Here is a 19,275-nt window from a genome sequence, read left to right as displayed (position 1 = left end):
AGCAATATAAACCAAACGTTTACAAATGTTACGAAACAAATCCAAACGGTTTCCAATTTTAGCGATTTAAGCCAAACGTTACGAAACAAATCCGAACGTTTCCTCTTTTTAGCGATTTAAGCCAAACGTTTATAAACGTTACGAAACAAATCCAAACGTTTCACCTTTTCAGGGATTTAAGCCAAACGTTTACAACCGTTACGAAACAAATCCAAACATTTCGCCTTTTAGCGATTTAACCCAAACGTTTATAAATGTTACGAAACAAATCCAAACAATTCACCTTTTTAGCTATTTAAGCCAAAGGTTTAGAGACATTACGAAACAAATCCAAACGTTTCACATTTGTAGCGATTTAAGCCAAACATTTACAAACGTTATGAAACAAATCCAAACGTTTCACCTTTTTAACGATTTAAGCCAAATGTTTACAAACGGTATGGAACAAAATTACGAAACAAATCACCTTTTTAGCGATTTAAGCTAAACGTTTACAAAAATTACGAAAGAAATTCAAACGTTTCCCCATTTTAACAATTTAAGCGAAACCTTTACAACTGTTACGAAACAAATCCAAATGTTTCACCTTTTTAGCAGTTTAAGCCAAACGTTTACAAACGTTACGAAACAAAACCAAAAGTTTATAAACGTTACGAAACAAATCCAAACGTTTCATCTTTTTAGCAATTAAGCCAAACGTTTGCAAACGTTACGAAACAAATCCTAACGTGTGACCTTTTTAGCGATTCAAACCAAACATTTACAAACGTTACAAAACAAATCCAAACGTTTCCCCATTTTAGCGATTTAATCCAAACGTTTAAAACGTTACAAAACAAATCCAAACGTTTCACCTTTTTAGTTATTTAAGCTAAACGTTTAAAAATGTTACTAAACAAAACAAAAAGTTTAAAATGTTACCAAAAAAATCCTAACGTTTCTCATTTTTTGCGATTTAAGCCAAACGTTTACAAACGTTACGAAACAAAACCAAGCGTTTCACCTTTTTAGCAATTTAAGCCAAATGTTTACAAGGTTATGAAACAAAACCAGGCGTTTCACCTTTTTAGACATTTAAGCCAAACGTTTGCAAACGTTACAAAAAAAATCCAAGCGTTTCACCTATTTAGCAATTTAAGCCAAACGTTTACAAACGATACGAAACAAATCCAAGCCTTTCACCTTTTTAGCGATTTAAGCCAAATGTTTACAAACTCTACGAAGCAAATCCAAACGTTTCCTCTTTTTTGAGATTTAAGCCAAACGGCTATAAACGTTACGAACAAATCCACATGTTTCACATTTTTAGCAATTTAAGCCAAACGTTTACAAACGTTACGAAACAAAACTAAGCGTTTCACCCTCTTAGCAATTTAAGAAAAACGTTTACAAACGTTACGAAACAAAACCAAGTGTTTAACCTTTTCAGCAATTTATGCCAAACGTTTGCAAACGTTACGAAACAAATCCAATCGTTTCACCTTTTTAGCAATTGAAGACAAACGTTACCAAACAAAACCAAATGTTTCGCCTTTTTAGCGAATTAAGCCAAACGTTTACAAACATTACGAAACAAATTTTCACCTTTTTAGCAATTTAAGCCAAACGTTTACAAACGATACGAAACAAATCCAAACGTTTACGAACTTTACAAAACAAATCCAAATGTTTCACCTTTTTAGGGATTTAAGCCGAACGTTTACAAACGGTACGAAACAAATCCAAACGTTTCCCCATTTTAGCGATTTAAGCCAAACGATTACAAACGTTACGAAACAAAACTAAACGTTTAAAATGTAACGAAACAAATCTAAACGTTTTTAAGCCAAACGTTTGCAAACGTTATGGAACAAAAACAAAGGTTCCACTTTTTTAGCTATTTAAGCCAAACATTTACAAACGTTTCGAAACAAATCCAAACGATTCACCATTTTAACGATTTATGCCAAACGTTTACAAACGTTACTAAACAAAACCAAACGTTTCAAACTTATTAGCGATTTAAGCCAAATATTTTCAAACTTTATGAAACATATCCAAATGTTTCACCGTTATAGCGATTTAAGCCAAACATTTATAAACGTTACGAAACAAAAACAAATGTTTCACCTTTTTAGTGATTTAAGTCAAACGTTTATAAACGTTCTGAAACAAAACAAAACGTTTCAAATTTTTAGCGATTTAAGCCAAACGTTTACAAACGTTACGGAACAAAAACAAACGCTTAACATTTTTATCTATTTAAACCAAACGTTTACAAAAGGTACGAAACAAATCCAAAAGTTTAACAATTTTAGCGATTTAAGCCAAACGTTTACAAACGTTGGAAAACAAAACCAAACGTACTTTTATAAACGTTACGAAACAAATCCAAACGTTTCCCCTTTTAAGCAATTTAAGCCAAACGTTTACAAATCTTACGAAATAAATCCAAACGATTTTCTATTTTAGTGATTTAAGCCAAACGTTTAAAAACGTCACGAAACAAATCCAAACGTTTCGCCTTTTTTAACAATTTAAGCCATACGTTTACAAACGTTACGAAACAAATCCAAGCATTTCACCTTTTTAGCAAGTCAAGCCAAACGTTACGCAACAAATCCAAAAGTATTACCTTTTTAGCGATTTAAGCCAAACGTTTACAAACGTTACGAAACAAAACCAAACGTTTCACATTTTTAGCGATTTAAGGCGACCGTTTACAAACACTACGAAACAAATCCAAATGTTTCCGCATTTCAGCGATTTAAGCCAAACTTTTAACAATGTTACGAAACAAAACCAAATGTTTAAAATGCTACGAAACAAATCTAAACGTTTCACATTTTTAGGGATTTAAGCCAAACGTTTACAAACATTACAAAACAAAAACAAACGTTTTACATTTTTAGCGATTTCAGCCAAACGTTTACAAACATTACGAAACAAATCCAAACATTTGACAATTTTAGCGATTTAAGCGACACGTTTACAAACGTTGCGAAGCAAAACCAAACATTTCACCTTTTTAGCGATTTAAGGCAAATGTTTACAAACGCTACGAAACAAATTCAAACGTTTCACCTTTTTAGCAATTTAAATCAAATGTTTACAAATGTTACGAAACAAATCCAAACAGTTTCCAATTTTAGCGATTTAAGCCAAACATTACGAAACAAATCTAAACGTTTCACCTTTTTAGCGATTTAAGCCAAACGTTCACAAACGTTACGAAAAAAATCCTAACGTTTCCCCTTTTTTGAAATTTAAGCCAAACATTTACAAACTTTACAAAACAATACTAAACGTTTCCCCTTTTTTGCAATTTAAGCCATACGTTTACAAACGTTACGAAATAAATCCAAGCGTTTCACCTTTTTTGCAATTTAAGTCAAACGTTTACAAATGTTTCGCAACAAATCCAAAAGTTTTACCTTTTTAGTGATTTAAGCCAAACGTTTATAAACGTTACGAAATAAATCCAAACGTTTTACCTTTTTAGCGATATAAAACAAACGTGTACAAAGGTTACGTAACAAATCCAAACAATTCACCTTTTTAGCCATTTAAGCCAAACGTTTAGAAACGTTACGAAACAAATCCAAACGTATCACATTTGTAGCGATTTAAGCCAAATGTTTACAAACGTTACGAAACAAAGCCAAACGTTTTGCCTTTTTAGCGATTTAAGCCAAATGTTTACAAACGTTATGAAACAAAATTACGAAACAAACCACCTTTTTAGCCATTTAATCCAAACGTTTACAAACATTACGAAACAAATCCAAACGTTTCCCCATTTTAATGATTTAAGCCAAACGTTTACAACCGTTACGAAAGAAATCCAAATGTTTCACCTTTTTATCAATTTAAGCCGAACGTTTACAAACATTACGAAATAAAACCAAAAGTTTATAAATGTTATGAAAGAAATCCTAACGTTTCCCCTTTTTAGCAATTAAGCCAAACGTTTACAAACACACCAGACTGACTCAATATTGGTGATCACACAGCCTATTGACACCCAATAGGTAGCTAGTTTCTTCGGATCGCATACTAGTTCTCGTATATAGAAATTAATAAAACATATAACATTTCAATCAATTATATATAATGCGATGCGTGTAAACAGTATATATAAAATAACTTTAATATATAATGCACGAAAGTAAAGTGTAACTCACAGTGACCGCTATCCCAAAATTGCATTATCGTCAACTGATCACGTAGGTTCCGTGTGTCATATGATCTCGTAGTTATTCCAGCTCGTCGTCTTGGTAGCTCGTCGATATATCCGTTTCCTATTCAAACTACTCGTATGTTTAATTCATAAACGTAAACTGAATACTAAAATCCTAAGTTATAAACTTAGGTTAACACGATCTTATTTTAAATATGTCTTTTAACTTTGATCGTGTTTTAATACTTAGTCGAGATACTTGTTATATCTATTGTTAATCGATTTCCAATCATATGTTTCTTATACCTCAATATCCTATTCGAACACGTCATGTTTGATATCCAAATTTCTCGTTTTTAAGGCCCATGTTTCCTTTTCAATGTCCGACAGTCTTAAAGTCGGAAAACGGGGTCATAGTGGGGCGGAAATAATCTTTAGGTGCTTTGAATAAGTTGTGCGCCCGCATAGCCTTAATGCGCGGTCGCGCAACATAGTTGCGCGCCCGCGCAAAGTGATTGCGCGCCCGCGTACCATAGCTACGCGCCCGCGTAACATTGTTATGCGCCCGCGTATGACTCGTTCTCGGCCATTCCGACGTGCTTAAACTCGAGTCTGTCATGCTCCTATTTCATTTTCACATAAACTCAACTCCAAATTCATCAAAACAACCATTAAACGTGATTACGATTCATTCGATTCGTTTAAAATCGAAACAGCCGTTATTCTCTAATTTCAGCAACAAAAACGTCAAGCTTACCTCGATTTGAAGCTTAACAATGAACGCTCGATTTGAACGAGAAACGGCGAAACGGCGACGGATCGTAATCGATCGTCGAAAGCTTCTATAACTTTCTATATCTTCTGTGCATCACCTCTCTTTTCCTTATTCTTAAGGAAATATATTATATATCTTGGCTAATTGACAACTTTTATCCTTCATTTTTTTATCTTAAATCATTTCTCTTTTAAACAATCTAATTTAACCAAATGGTTAAAATATTCATTTAACTCGATTACTTATGTATTATTTATATTCATATAAATAATACTAACTCAATATTATTATTTTCCGTCAAAATCTTTCAATTACTATTCTCGAGACTTAATTGGCTAATTTACACTTTAGCCCTTAAACTTCTCAAAAGTTGCAATTTAGCCCAAAACGCATCAGCGTCCAAATTTTAAAAGGTCTCCGATTGACCCGAAACTTTTACCACATATACTATAAAACATTTGGCGGACCTTGGCAAAACGCGAAATAATTTTCACTTCTGAATTTATATGGCTAAATTGCCATTTTAGTCCATGTACTTTATTTTGCGACTTTCTTAACATTTTTCTTTTCTAACTTCAATTCCAACTTTAGAACTGAAATATAATATTAATTCTCTCGCAATAATCTTTTCGAAACCGTCCTGCTAGAATTTTATATTTATCTAAATTTCTCGAAAATTCTTCCGATATTGCCACTCCAGCGACTCAACACTAGACACGTGGACCAATTAGACAATTTAATCATTTGGGGTATTACATTCTTCCCCCCTTATAAAAATTCGTCCTCGAATTTTCATATAACTCCTTGACTTAACTTTAACCCTTAACCACATTCATCACTCCATTTCTGTACTCCTTGTAGATTAATGTTAACCGTCATTGACGACCTTTCATATCGTCTCCGTCTTTCATAGTATTTTTAGCCATTTTCTTATGTACTATGACTTCTTACCTTTGATTGCTTCTCTTAATTTTACAACACAATCGTTGTGTTTGTCCTTTGTTTGACATTCAATACTATGAACTTTTATCTTTGTAATTGAATTTTCAGTTTAATACTGATATTCAATACTAGTTTGTCATAGTAATGTCTGATTATTACAAACGATAATCTCCACTCTTAAGCTTGTTCATTCGTATTCGAATGATGAAGACAATCCATTAATCTGTACCTCTTAATCTTCTCTTATGATGATATTTATCGTGTTCATAGTACTTATGACTTTCCGTTCTTGACTCCTTCCTCTATCTACTCCGTTTAATCCTATCATCATTCCTTATTGAAAGATGTGGACATTCAACTAACTCGGGCTTCTCTACTTACGTAATTTCTTTCGTACTGCTATTGTCACCATCCGATTGCTATTCGTCGTGGTGTTGGGAATCTAATCCCATTATCCACCATCCTCATTTATCTCTTGATTTCGCTTTTCATACAAAAACTCTTTTGCTATCGTCGCTTTATCACGGTCCCTCATGATGTGAATTCTCATGACGTATTCTCGTAAGGGTTTTGTTGTCCTTGTAAGGGTTACTTTGATCTTCTTCTTGCGTCTTTACTTCTCGTATACTCCTTTAGTCATTGTATATTCATTGATTTACTTCCTTTTCTTAAGAGTGATGCACTATTTTTAAAACTTCTAGTCTTTTCTTTCTTTTTATCAATCTATCTTATTCTTCATTCTTCATAACCTTGGATAACTGTCTTTGTTATCATCTCATGTATTTCCTCTTACGATCCTTGCTATCATCTTTTAAAGATTGTTACTCTTACATTATGTCTCTTTACATCACAGTTGCCTGTGCATTAATGCTTAATGTCCTATAGGAAAGAGATGTTTAATCTCTTTGTGAACCTTCTTGGTTCAGGCACAGTTGTTACGTATACGATCTCCGTACTAGGGGAGCAACGATTGTTGCCACATTGGAGTTTTATTCCCGATTTATTCAATGCACCTTGTTTACTCCTTTCCAATGAGGATCCTTGATTCTCTTAACTCTTGTCGTCGTGGGTTGATTTTAACAGTATCGTCATTGTCACCATCACCATCACCGTGTATCGTGTATACTCTTATTGATCTTCAGATTCGTTAATCCATTATCTCATCTATCCAATTGCGCCCTCGTGTTCTCATGGAGATCTTTTTCTATTCTTCTAGCAAGTGTAACCATTCCTTACGACCTTTGAGGCATGCTGATCCTTATGATCATTACTGTATCAATTCCTTGTTGCCATATTTGGCACTTTATAATCTCTTCACATCAATCTCCTCTTAATATCAATTTCTCTTTTTAGTGAGTTTCTCACTATGCGTCTCGTCATAATCCATCCTTTGGAATTCCGATATTAACTTTAGTATTAACTTTTAGGTTATACTCGTCCTTAATTTCTCGTTTACCTTTTCATTTCATCTTATCTATGTTCTTCCTTCTTTCGTCGTCTTCTTAACGTTGATCGTCTTACGACCTTTAAGGATGCTTTTAGCATTGATCGTTATAATTCACTGTTCTTTTTCCATTCTTCCTTTCAACATCGTATCTTAGTTTGACATTTAATTCCCAAACTATTTCTCTTTTCCATATCGTGGTGTAAGGTTTACTCTTTACTGTCCACGGTCTTGTTATTTTCACTTGTTACTCCCTTGACTTCTTGTTTTTAATTAACTAATAGGATTAATAGTCTTAATGCTATAACCCTATGGTACCTTTCTTGTGTTCCATATTCATGTTCTTATCATACGCCTCGATTGTCTTCTATTGCATTCTTGTTATTCTTCTTCATTATACCTTGTATCTCTTGTATCTCTTGTTTTAACATCTTTAACCTCGACTATCAATAGAGGGTCGCAATCTATTCCGTTCAAATTACTCGACGTGTTACGCTCTCGACCACGCGCATATCCACTTATTGTACTCTTACTGACAACTTAATTGTTAGTGGATCCAATCCTATGTCTCTGTCCTCTTTATCCTTCTTTGTTTCTATGTGTCCGCGACTACATAGAATTCCATTTCTCTAATCTCCTTGTCAACACTCCACGTGACTTTTCTCTTTTCTTTTCCTCGATCACTCTTATCGAGTTCCTTGCGACATACACAGGTTGTCCGTACTTTCTTAATGCTTATTACCTTAACTGGTCTCTTATTATCCATGACCTGCTTTTGAATCCTTATATCTTATTATACATACCTCATCCCTCCTTCCACATGGATACTTTCTTGCAGGTATCTTACTTTTACCTCTTGTCTCATATTTCGATCTATCTGATGTTACTTTCTTTAGTATAGCTCAATTCTGACATTAAGTCTCCTCTTCACATCCTTTCACGCATTTCAATGCATGAAGTTTCAATCACATACGACACGTTTGATGTTATATAATGTATCTTAATCCTTCATATAGTGTATACGTCCTTACTAAAGGATTACTATGAATTCTCCAAGTCGATCGTACTATGCATTTCACCTTTTTATCATTCGAGCTTGAAGCTTGAGACCCTACACTCCACATACATTCATTACATTTATATCTTCCTTGGTTTACTAATTCGTTTCATAATTGCAATCTTGTTATGGAAATTCCAACTCCTAATTCACTTATTGCAACTCTTGTCATTTACCTCTTGATCTTTCTTATCATGCTTTTCAAATCATTAAATTCTATGCAGGCTTGATGTTAGCTATACTTAATTGATCCAATTCCATGCTCCGTACTTCATATTCTTGTCACTCATCTACTTGGCTCGTCACTTTATCAACATATATCCATTATCGATATTCTTATGAAATCTACTTCACGTTCTCGGTTTACCGATCGTAACGGTTACTGCTTGGTAACCGTCTTAGGGACATCGTGTCCCAATAAGAACTTGATCCAACGGTCCAATCAAAAGTTATCACAGTTTTACTAACCTTCACGATTCGTTAATCATATCTATAGCTTATCACGTCGATGCATAGTAAACTATGCATGTTTCTTGCACTTTAATATTCACCCGTCAATCTTTCAATTATATCTTCTTATATACTTCTTCTCTTATATCGTAGTTTAATATCGCTGACGTCCTGTCAAAGAGATACTTACTTTCTAGCATACCACTAATCGGGTACGCCTCACTTATCATTAAATCTGTGATTTTTAGCTATATTCTAGCTCGTTAACTCAAAACTAAGTTCGTATCCTAAAAGCATAACTTCTATGTTCTCGCAATTATACGTATTCATTCGCCTCATGGCCTTGATCGCAGTTTGCTCGCGAGCACTTTACTTCCATCACAGAGTTCTGGTCTAGGTACACTTACAAAAAAACAAAACTTCTTGAAAACTCTTTCAAATAAACATCTCGTTTCGAAATGTAAATCAAAATTTCATTTAAATCTTAGCAAAATTGTGCACTAGAGTGATGACGTCTCTCATCCCCAAAGAGTTGCCACAGCTCACCTTTTCGTCTGAGCATAATGCATATGATGCATGTACTATTAATGCATGTATTCATTTATTGTTCTTTTCATTAGCAATGTATGTAGTGATGCACTTCTATCAATGTTGTGGCATTTATCAATGACTATCACGGGTCTAGGCACAATTATGCTTTCAAAATCGTTTAAACAAAACAACTTTAGAAAGTTATAAAGTTTGAGTTTTGTAAGCTCTCTAGACCTTTAAACTCTGTATCTGGAAAGTTCTTCAACCTTTGTAACTTTGCATTCCTTCTTCATTCTATTTTTGACGCTTCGATCGGTCGAATCCGACAGCATATGGCGTTATTCAATGCCAATCAAGTACGTGTTACTATCAAGTCATAGTAACATCGATTATATTCCAGTCATAGGGGGCATTTCATCTCCCCGAGATTCCATCTGGATATGCATGTCGCATATGCATATCCTATCGAAAACAAAATATGCGTATGCATCTCATATATGCATGTCACAGAAACAAACAAGTATTTCACAAACCAACCTATCGCACTTATCACAAAACAAGCAATGCAAACTACTTGGATCAGACAGAACTCAACTCTATTGTTGCAGTAGTTCCTAGGTCACTTAACTAACAAAACACATATTAGCAGAGGTAACTGGACCAACTGCTCTGATACCACAATTATCACGACCCAAATTATTGAGCCGCGACCGGCGCTAGGGAACGGGAGTGGTAGCTCCGCAACCCGTAGCAAGCCTAAAACCAATGTAAATTTTTCGCGATTAAAACGTATTATTATATATAATACATTATCAGAAATCTTCTTTAAATAATATAATTCAATTATTAAAGTATCGTATTCCTTTTCTGAAAACATTCGCGAAACAATTCTTTGAAACCAAGGTCTTACCGAGCGATATCTCATATCCAGCACCGCCCTGTTTCTGATCACAAACATCACCAATTCCCCTCACGGCAATTGGTATCAAATTCCAGCGGATAAACGCCATCTTTCTAAACAACTCATTTATAAAATTTATATCAGAGTTTACATTTTAAATACCGTTTGAAATCAAATCATAAATCTTATTTTGACACCTACTGACTACTGCAGCTCTAAGGACTCGTACTTTGTGCAAGTCAGAAGACTTCCAACACAAAGGAGATGGTCTGTCTGATCCGACTCCGATCACCTAAAATAAAACATTGTGAGGGAGTCAGTATTTTGGGAAATACTGAGTGAGCTTGCAAGTTACTAACGGTATTAATACAAAAATATAACATCGCATCTCAAGAAAACAATACTATAAAACATATAAACAGGTATTTGATCCGTGCGAAACTAATATCCTAACATGCGACACATTTCTCGAATAATCATATATCATTCAACCCAATTGTAAATTTCAAGTTGTGTCACGACCCATTTTCATGAATCGCGACCGGCGCTATGGTATGGGTAATGTAGTACCAAAACCCGTAGCTAGCCTTTCATTTAACATATAAACACGTAAACCTACAGAAAACCAATGCTCGGGGGCAACCGAGAATTCAGCCTAAATCTAGCAGTTATAATGCTCAACAATTAAAATAACATGCTTTCCAATAATAGTATTTAATCGGCATAACATAATAATCTGGAATAATCGTTTAACATGCCAGAGCAATAATTAATCAGTCAGACCAATCTGACAAAAACTATAATAATAATAAAGATGTCTAGTTACTACTGCGGTATAAGAATAAAACAGTTTTACAGTTTATCAAAAATAAATGGAACCTCTGAGGAAAAGTAAATGCGGAGATCACCAGACTCTCTCAAATCATAACCCTGGGAAAAATTGGGAAAACAACGGGGTCAGATATACTGAGATGAGTTTATACCACTATCTACATTTATGAAGTGGAAAATCTTTAAAACCGTTTAAAACATTTAATAACGATATTACGAATAATAGTTGGAACCCTAATCCACAATTCTAAATAAATAACATAATCCAATAGGTCTGGTCCCGAGAGCTGAGCTACACCGAGTTACCACTGACCACACTTATACCAGAGTCCCGAGAGCTAAGCTACACCGAGTTACTCTACTTGGTCCCGAGAGCTATACTCACACCGAGTTACCACATTACCATAATTACCTTACCCAGATCATTACCGGTGCGCACGCAGTCCTAATGATGCCCATTAGGTAGCACGTTCCAACTAGAAGCCATAATATAAAAACAGTTCGCAATATACGTACAATATATATATTTAATATTAAAATAACAATTTACTTAATAAAGCGGTAAATAGTAAGTACAAACTCACTGCTTGCTAATCCACGTGAAAACCGGCAAGCAACTAATCCTGGTTCGCCACTGGAGCACGAACAACAGACGGGTCTAGACAAATAAAATAATTATTAAAAACAGACTCTAACTCTAGAGAGTACTAGACACCATATAGGACTAGCACAAATAACACGTCGGAATTAAATAATCCAAAGCAACACAAAAATACCCAAAAAGTAATAAAGTCCAATTAATATAAGTCTATTGAGTTCTCGCTTTAAAATAAAATTTATAAATATTATTTAATAAACTTCAAATAATAATTAATTTCCAAATAGTGGGTTAGCCAAGCTAACGCCACTTGTCGGGTGACCCAAGTCTAACCCGACGCAAAACATTTATCAATATAAACCCGAGTTTATATTTAGAAAACAATTCAATAAAATAATAATCCATTTTAAAAGCGGAACTCAATAACTTCAATTTCAAGTAACCCAAGTTACAACCCAAAAACTTAATTAAATAAATCTTATAAAAGTTTAGGGACTAAATTGTACTTTATCCAATTAGGGACTAAACTGTACTTTTGCCAATTAGGGACTAAATTGTACTTTACCCAATTTGATATCCGAAATCAAATTAATTGCTTTTGTTCATAATTAAAACCGAATATAAAGTTACTAATCAAAAATCCACTTAATTAAGTTAAAAAAATATTCGAGGACTAAATTGTAATTTAGCCAATTTTTATTCAAAAGCGAATATATTCACCCAAGTGATTTTATAAGGATAATTATTGTTTATAATACAAAATGAAATATAGAGTTATAACCCACAACTTAATAATTTAGCCAATTTTCTTGACATTCGAAACTTAATATAATTACCCGAGTAATTATATTAACCTAAGTTTGTAAAACACTAAATGTTTACAATTACCTATTTTTAAATCAAAGTGAGGTTCATAAGTTATTAAATGACAAAATCAACTTGTACTTAACCTTAAGTATTAACTTGATTTAAATGGAAAGTTATGGTGATAAATATGGCAAATTAGCCATCTTCTACAATTTAAAAGCAAAATCCCTCCAAGACATCATTTCTTCATGAAACGAAATTACAGAACATCAAAGCATGACGTATCGACTTTCAAAACAACAATTTACATCAATCCTTAATGATTCAATATATCAAACTCTTAATTCCAGTACTCTCAAAATGGAATCAAAACAGAATGAAGTAAAGAAATCAAGTCACAGTAATTGATTATCAAACGCAACCGATAACGACAACAACTCAATAGAAAACAATGGAACCTCAATCATTGAAATCTTAAACAACAACAACCCAAGAGATCTATAATCATTTAACAATCAAATTCATGGCCAAAGGAAATGGAAACATTCGGCAGAAACTTTCAATTACCAAATCAGATTTATAATAACTCAAAACGGTAAACCATACGGCGAATGAAACGAAATCGATAGCGTACCGTTTGGCGTAAATGAGATAGGGAAACATAGAGAATTGAGTCCACAACGTTTGAGATCAAACGGAATCAATTTCGATCTAGAAACGAGCAAGAACGATTAAAAATACGGAATTGCCGCTTTGAACATAAACTGAATTCAAACGAAATAAGAAGCTTACCTGATCAGCAAGGTTTGAGGGGAGATTTCAGCAACGATTCTTAGTGAAAATGAATGTTAAAGTTGGCTACGGTTTGCTTGTAGTGTGGAGAATAGATTATGCTTAAAAGTTACGTATTTAAGGGGTCGGAATATAGAGAGAATAATATCTGAAGTGCCCTCCTTGCAAGGGTCTTGCTGCCGCATTTTTGTTCGAGAATGGTGATTCTCGAACGAGACTCGGCTTAAAATGCTGAGGTCTCGTTCGAGAATCACAATTCTCGAACGAGACTTCCCATTTTTGGGTCAGGTCTCTTTCGAAACCTGATTCACATGTGAACCACCAAAATAAAAAGGACTACACAAATTTCTGAAATTTGAACCGGACCAAAAATTTAACTACGAATCGAACCGTCCCCCGAAAAATTCAATTTATTACCGAAAACACATTTAGAAAATTTTAAAAAATTTCCGGGATATTACAAGTTGTGAGTCCAACTCACTGGTGGGTCCAACCCACTAGATACGGGAACTTCCAGACTACACCGTAGCCGAGTTCACTCTCGTATCGAATTCATATCATATCATACATATTCAATCATTTCTCGAATGCAAACACACTAGACTGACTCAATACTGGTGATCACACAGACTATTGACACCCAATAGGTAGCTAGTTTCTTCGGATCGCATACTAGTTCTCGTATATAGAAATTAATAAAACGTATAACATTTCAATCAATTATATATAATGCGATGCGTGTAAACAGTATATATAAAATAACTTTAATATATAATACATGAAAGTAAAGTGCAACTCACAGTGACCGCTATCCCAAAATTGCATTATCGTCAATTCATCACGTAGGTTCCGTGTGTCATATGATCTCGTAGCTATTCCAGCTCGTCGGCCTGGTAGCTCGTCGATACATCCATTTCCTATTCAAAATACTCGTACGTTTAATTCATAAACGTAAACTGAATACTAAAATCCTAAGTTATAAACTTAGGTTAACACGATCTTATTCTAAATATGTCTTTTAACTTTGATCGTTTTTTAATACTTAGTCGAGATACTTGTTATATCTATTGTTAATCGATTTCCAATCATATGTTTCTTATACCTCGATATCCTAATCGAACAAGTCATGTTCGATATCCAAATTTCTCGTTTTTAAGGCCCATGTTTCCTTTTCAATGACCGACACTTTTAAAGTCGGAAAACGAGGTCATAGCGTATAATACCCCGTATGTCTGACGTTGCCAAAGTAAGCAACGCGCCTAAATTTAAACAGTTAAAGCGGCCAGAAAAAGGAATTATCGGAAAATAATTAAATAAAAGAAGACCCGAGTAGGTCGATATTGAGATTTTAATAAGAAATCTCAATATTAAAATTCCATAAAGAAAATGGGATTATACTCAAAAAGGAAAATATGAAAAGGTGGATAAAGTGCACTTAATCTCGAAAATTGGAAAATAAGGCTTTAATTCCCGGAAAATAGAAATTTAATATATTATTGACGGGAATTAGTATTTATAAAAATAATATAGATAAATTGATTATCGATAAGTATTAAAATGAGAATTGGACGAAAAAGTTGGAAAAAGTACCTTTTAGCTCAAAATGGAATTTGAGCGTTTTTAGCCGAAAATTGCTAAAATAAACTATCGGAAATAGAAATATGAGATATTAAGGTGATATTATTTATTTAGATATGAATAATATAAAATTTATCGTGTTCGAACGATTAAGCGATCGACAGACTAAATTGGACGAAAGAAAAGTTAGAAATTGGAGGTTGAGGAGGTGGAAAACTCAAGGACTAAAAGAGACTTTTGCCTCACCTATTTAAGCCACTTGCATATGAGTTTAGACTCAGAAAATAGATCAAATTCGTCATCTTCATCAAGTTCATGGAAGAAAGTTCCAAAGTGTGATATCTTCTTCGTTTGAGGTCCGATTGAGGCGATTCTTTCGGCCACAGAATGGGGACGGAAATCTCTACACATCTACACCTATAAATCAAGGTGAGGAGATCAGATTTTCATTAGGGTTTATGGGTATAATTTCGGGTTTGATTGATTAATTAGGAGTTTTATATAATTGATGTTCATAGGTTATTGTGAGCTTGTGTTAAGGATTTTGATGGTGATTCTTGGAGCTAGGACCATTCGGTTTGATGAACAATCAAGGTGAGCCTTCAAAACTGAAATTATCTATGTTTTGTTGATGAACCTTCATGATGATTCGGTTTTGTATTCGACAAAGATATAGGATTCAAGTGTTGAGAATCATGTTGTTATGCTTAATTATTGATTGAATTTTTAACATGACTATGGCCTTAAGATTTCAGCTATGGTTAAGGTTAGGGGTATAAGAGTTAAAATGATAAGTACATGATTTGATTAAGAATCATTAGGGCTGAATTAGAGTTGTAATTGATTGAGTAACGTTGAATGGAAATTTGGATGGAAAATGATGGTAGTATTCGGCCTAGGTAAGAAATCAATGTTCAAATGAGTTTAAGTTGATGATAATGGCATGAATAGAGTCTGAAGTAAATGGTATAATGTTGCGTATATATACTTTTAATCGGCCAAAACGTTAAAGATATAACTTGAGAATTTGACGATGTTGCTGGAATTAATGCGCTGCGGAACAACCATATTTCCAGGGCAATATCTCGAGCTATGTTGCTCTAAATTAAGTTCTGTTTATTGGTACGAAAACTTAAGGATGTCGTCTATAAATGTCTAATTATAAGTTTCTGCTAGTTCGGTCTCTAAGTGGCTTAAATAAATCAGAACATTATGTCGCGCATAGCAGTTCTGAAATTTAGGACAACCCTAAGTTATTAACTTCGGAGCCAAATTCCGACACCTTCGGGTGGTAATCTCAGTTCGAGTCCTGCACGAAAGTTGTAGGCGACGTTCTGAACATTAAGAATGTCAATTTTGTTTAAGAGTTGGACTGCTTTAGGTAAACGGTTTCGATAGCCGAAGTTGGCTAGAAACCTAATTTTTGGATTAATTAACTATAGTAAGATTTTTATTAATTCGGGCTATTATCGAATTTACGTAGACTCGGCGAGGCGAATACCAACGGAACTTGGAACGTAAAGGACGTGGCATCCCTTTGCTATTATCGAAGTTTATGGATAGCAAGCAGTGAGTATATTTTACTCACTTTTATTATCGTATTAAAAACTATTTTATATATACTATATATTATTATTATTATTATTATTATTAAATGCATCGCATAAATTATATTGTTTGATTTTATTGAGTTGTTCTTATTGGATTAAATTACATTTGAATTGTTTGTCTATGGATTAACTTGTTTGATGTATGAATTGTATTACTTTGCTTAAGACTTGTCGATTATTTGCTAATGTGAATTTATATACGATCCGAAGAAACAAGCTACCTATTGGGCGTCAATAGGCCGTGTGCTCAGCGGTGTTTATAAGAGTCTAGATATTCGTATATAGAAACGTTTGATGAGCTCATTAAATGTTGATCATATTTATAATTATGAAATGGAATATGTTTGGGTATCGGAAAGGATGAGTAAAATTTTGGCAGATACGAGGTAACTCAGTCGAACTATCTCGGGACCCGTATCTGGTGGGTAACTCGGTCGAACTATCTCGGGACCCACAACTTGGGATTAAGCAGTGGCATGAGTAACTCGATCGAACTATCTCGGGACTATGCCACGTGGTAGCGGTAACTCGGTCGAACTATCTCGGGACCGTACCACTTGGATTGAAATGATTTAATTCGAATATGATACGGATTAGGAGAGGTTAAGGAGTTTAAGATTAAGATTTCGTTCGGATCAAATACTTGTATTTAGTGAATTGTTTGCAATTGTTGTGAATGTATATGTTGGAATAATTTAAAAATGTGATTGTATAAATATTTGAAAAATGTTTTTAAAATGCGATGCTTATTTTGATAATATGGTAAGTAAAGTATAACTCACTCAGCTTAATAGCTGACCCTCCAATAGTGTGTTTTTCAGGTACCTAGATTCTGAACTTGGCTAGAAGTCCGTCTTTGACCGGAAGTCCCTTTGTCTATGTACAGTCCCGACTTCCATAATTGCTGCAGTAGTGTAATGTCTGACCAGTGTCGTAGCCTAGTACATTAATACGTTTTTCATTGTTTACAGTTGTTGTCAGTGTGTTTATGTTTATTTTGGCTACGATTGTCATATTTATTCCACGGAAGTAAATTCCCGTGAGGTGTATGTAACACTAGTATTATATGCCGGGTTAGTACGTACAAGGTACGGAAACGATAGGCCCGAGCAAGTTGCATTGTTTTACTAGTGTACATCAATGCTTCCGTTTGTAAAGTCTTTGTATGATTGTTATTTGAGAAAAAGTTTTAGCAATTTTCAGGCTTGCTACGGGTTTTGGAACTACAATTCCTATTCCCTAGCGCCGGTCGCGGCCCTCGATTTTGGATCGTGACAAAGGTGGTATCAGAGCAGTTGGTCCAGTTACCACTGCCAGTATTTGAAAAGTGTCTGTTTGACCCTAAGTACCTAGGAACTACTGCAGCGTATAGAGTCGAGCCTTATTGATTATATGTGTCTGATTGAATTTGCTGGATGTTATAGGCTTTCTAATGCCGAGTTGAACGCGTGTGTGTGAGATTGCTTAAGTGTTTAAGTGAATGTGATATGCTTAGATAGTTAGTCAAGCTTTAAGTTAGATAGTGCATATCATATATTAAATTATTGGATATTGTGGAAAAGTGGTTTGGACAGTATCACATGATTAAGTATTGTTCTTGTTCAGCATATCTGAGCAAAAATAGAGCTTGGCTACATGTTGTATCACAAGAGGAGGAAGCGCCTCCTATTTATCAAATGGATTTCATGTAGATACTGACAGACTATCAGAGATACGTCAGAATGAGTGCATATAATATATTCAAACTCGAGGTGGAACCATTGTCCCGGAGATGGAAAATAGTGAGGAAAGTCAGGAAGACCTATCCAAAGAGGAAGCATCAGAAGAAGTGAACCGTCGATACATGAGGGGTTTAGGATCCGACTTTGTTGAGTTATACAACGATGCACCTGAGTATTTTGGAATATTATCCGCTAGAGCTCGTCAGATAGTCAGCAATCGTGAGTGGAATGACGATTCCATTCCACCTTTCTTCTTTCGACGTGAGAGACCGACATTCCCTTTTCGTAGGAGTATTGCTCCTAGTATTTGGCATTACCCTGCAATTATGCATAGAGGTAGAGGCAGTGCTAGACGCGCTAGAGGACGTATATGTGGCATTGCGGCTCGAGAAGGGTGAGTCCAGTGAGACGCCCTCAAGTACGAAATGCTTTTTATGCTTATGTGCCAAACATGTTTATGTGATTGAATTGTTTGTATTGTTTTGTTCATTATGTGATCGACTGATATGGTATGCATTGATAGAATTATATATTGTTAGGGTAATGCTTATAGAGATAGATTAAGAAACCCGCGCATATAGGCTTTATCATAAACATAGTTACTTATACAATACTTGAAATTAAGAATGCATAAAATACATAACATACGTAATATATATGGCGTGAAACTTAATCCCCTATATTATGTTTCTATTACCACAAGGATGGTGAACGATATCAAAGAAGGTATGCTATGAAAGATTAACACGTAAGCCTAAGGGCTACGTGAGATAAGAATATGATCGAGATGGTGAACTATAGATTTGGATGAGTATTAACGAGATATTTGCTTAGCAATGCTGGTAGAGGATAACATTGGCTATAAAACACTTAGATAAGTGTTGGTGGATAACAAAATTTCCAATATCAAAACCATAATAAACCCCAATAAATTATAATGAAAAGCCATTAATGTCGCAAGGTGTGTAATCTGGAGGGACTTACGATTGTTTTCGAGGAAAGAAAATTTTGTGATTTAATGGTACAATTGTGCTCAGTCATCATATGTGGCATGTCATAATCACGTTAGTAATGCATAC

General features: G+C 34.5%; 1 long non-coding RNA gene across 1 annotated transcript; it reads left to right on the top strand.

Annotated features, from left to right (window-relative positions):
• The first annotated feature begins 15,205 nt into the window (after positions 1 to 15,205).
• Positions 15,206 to 17,579, top strand: LOC126687701 (uncharacterized). Its single transcript, XR_008790908.1, has 4 exons — positions 15,206 to 15,294; positions 15,384 to 15,459; positions 16,349 to 16,434; positions 17,285 to 17,579. It is a non-coding gene; the product is annotated as an uncharacterized LOC126687701 (long non-coding RNA).
• Positions 17,580 to 19,275: the final 1,696 nt, after the last annotated feature.

This window comes from Mercurialis annua, linkage group LG6 (genome assembly GCF_937616625.2).
Source record: "Mercurialis annua linkage group LG6, ddMerAnnu1.2, whole genome shotgun sequence".
Lineage (NCBI taxonomy): Eukaryota > Viridiplantae > Streptophyta > Magnoliopsida > Malpighiales > Euphorbiaceae > Mercurialis > Mercurialis annua.
Note: the sequence above shows the minus strand (reverse complement) of the source record. Positions and strands in the feature narration are given on the sequence as shown.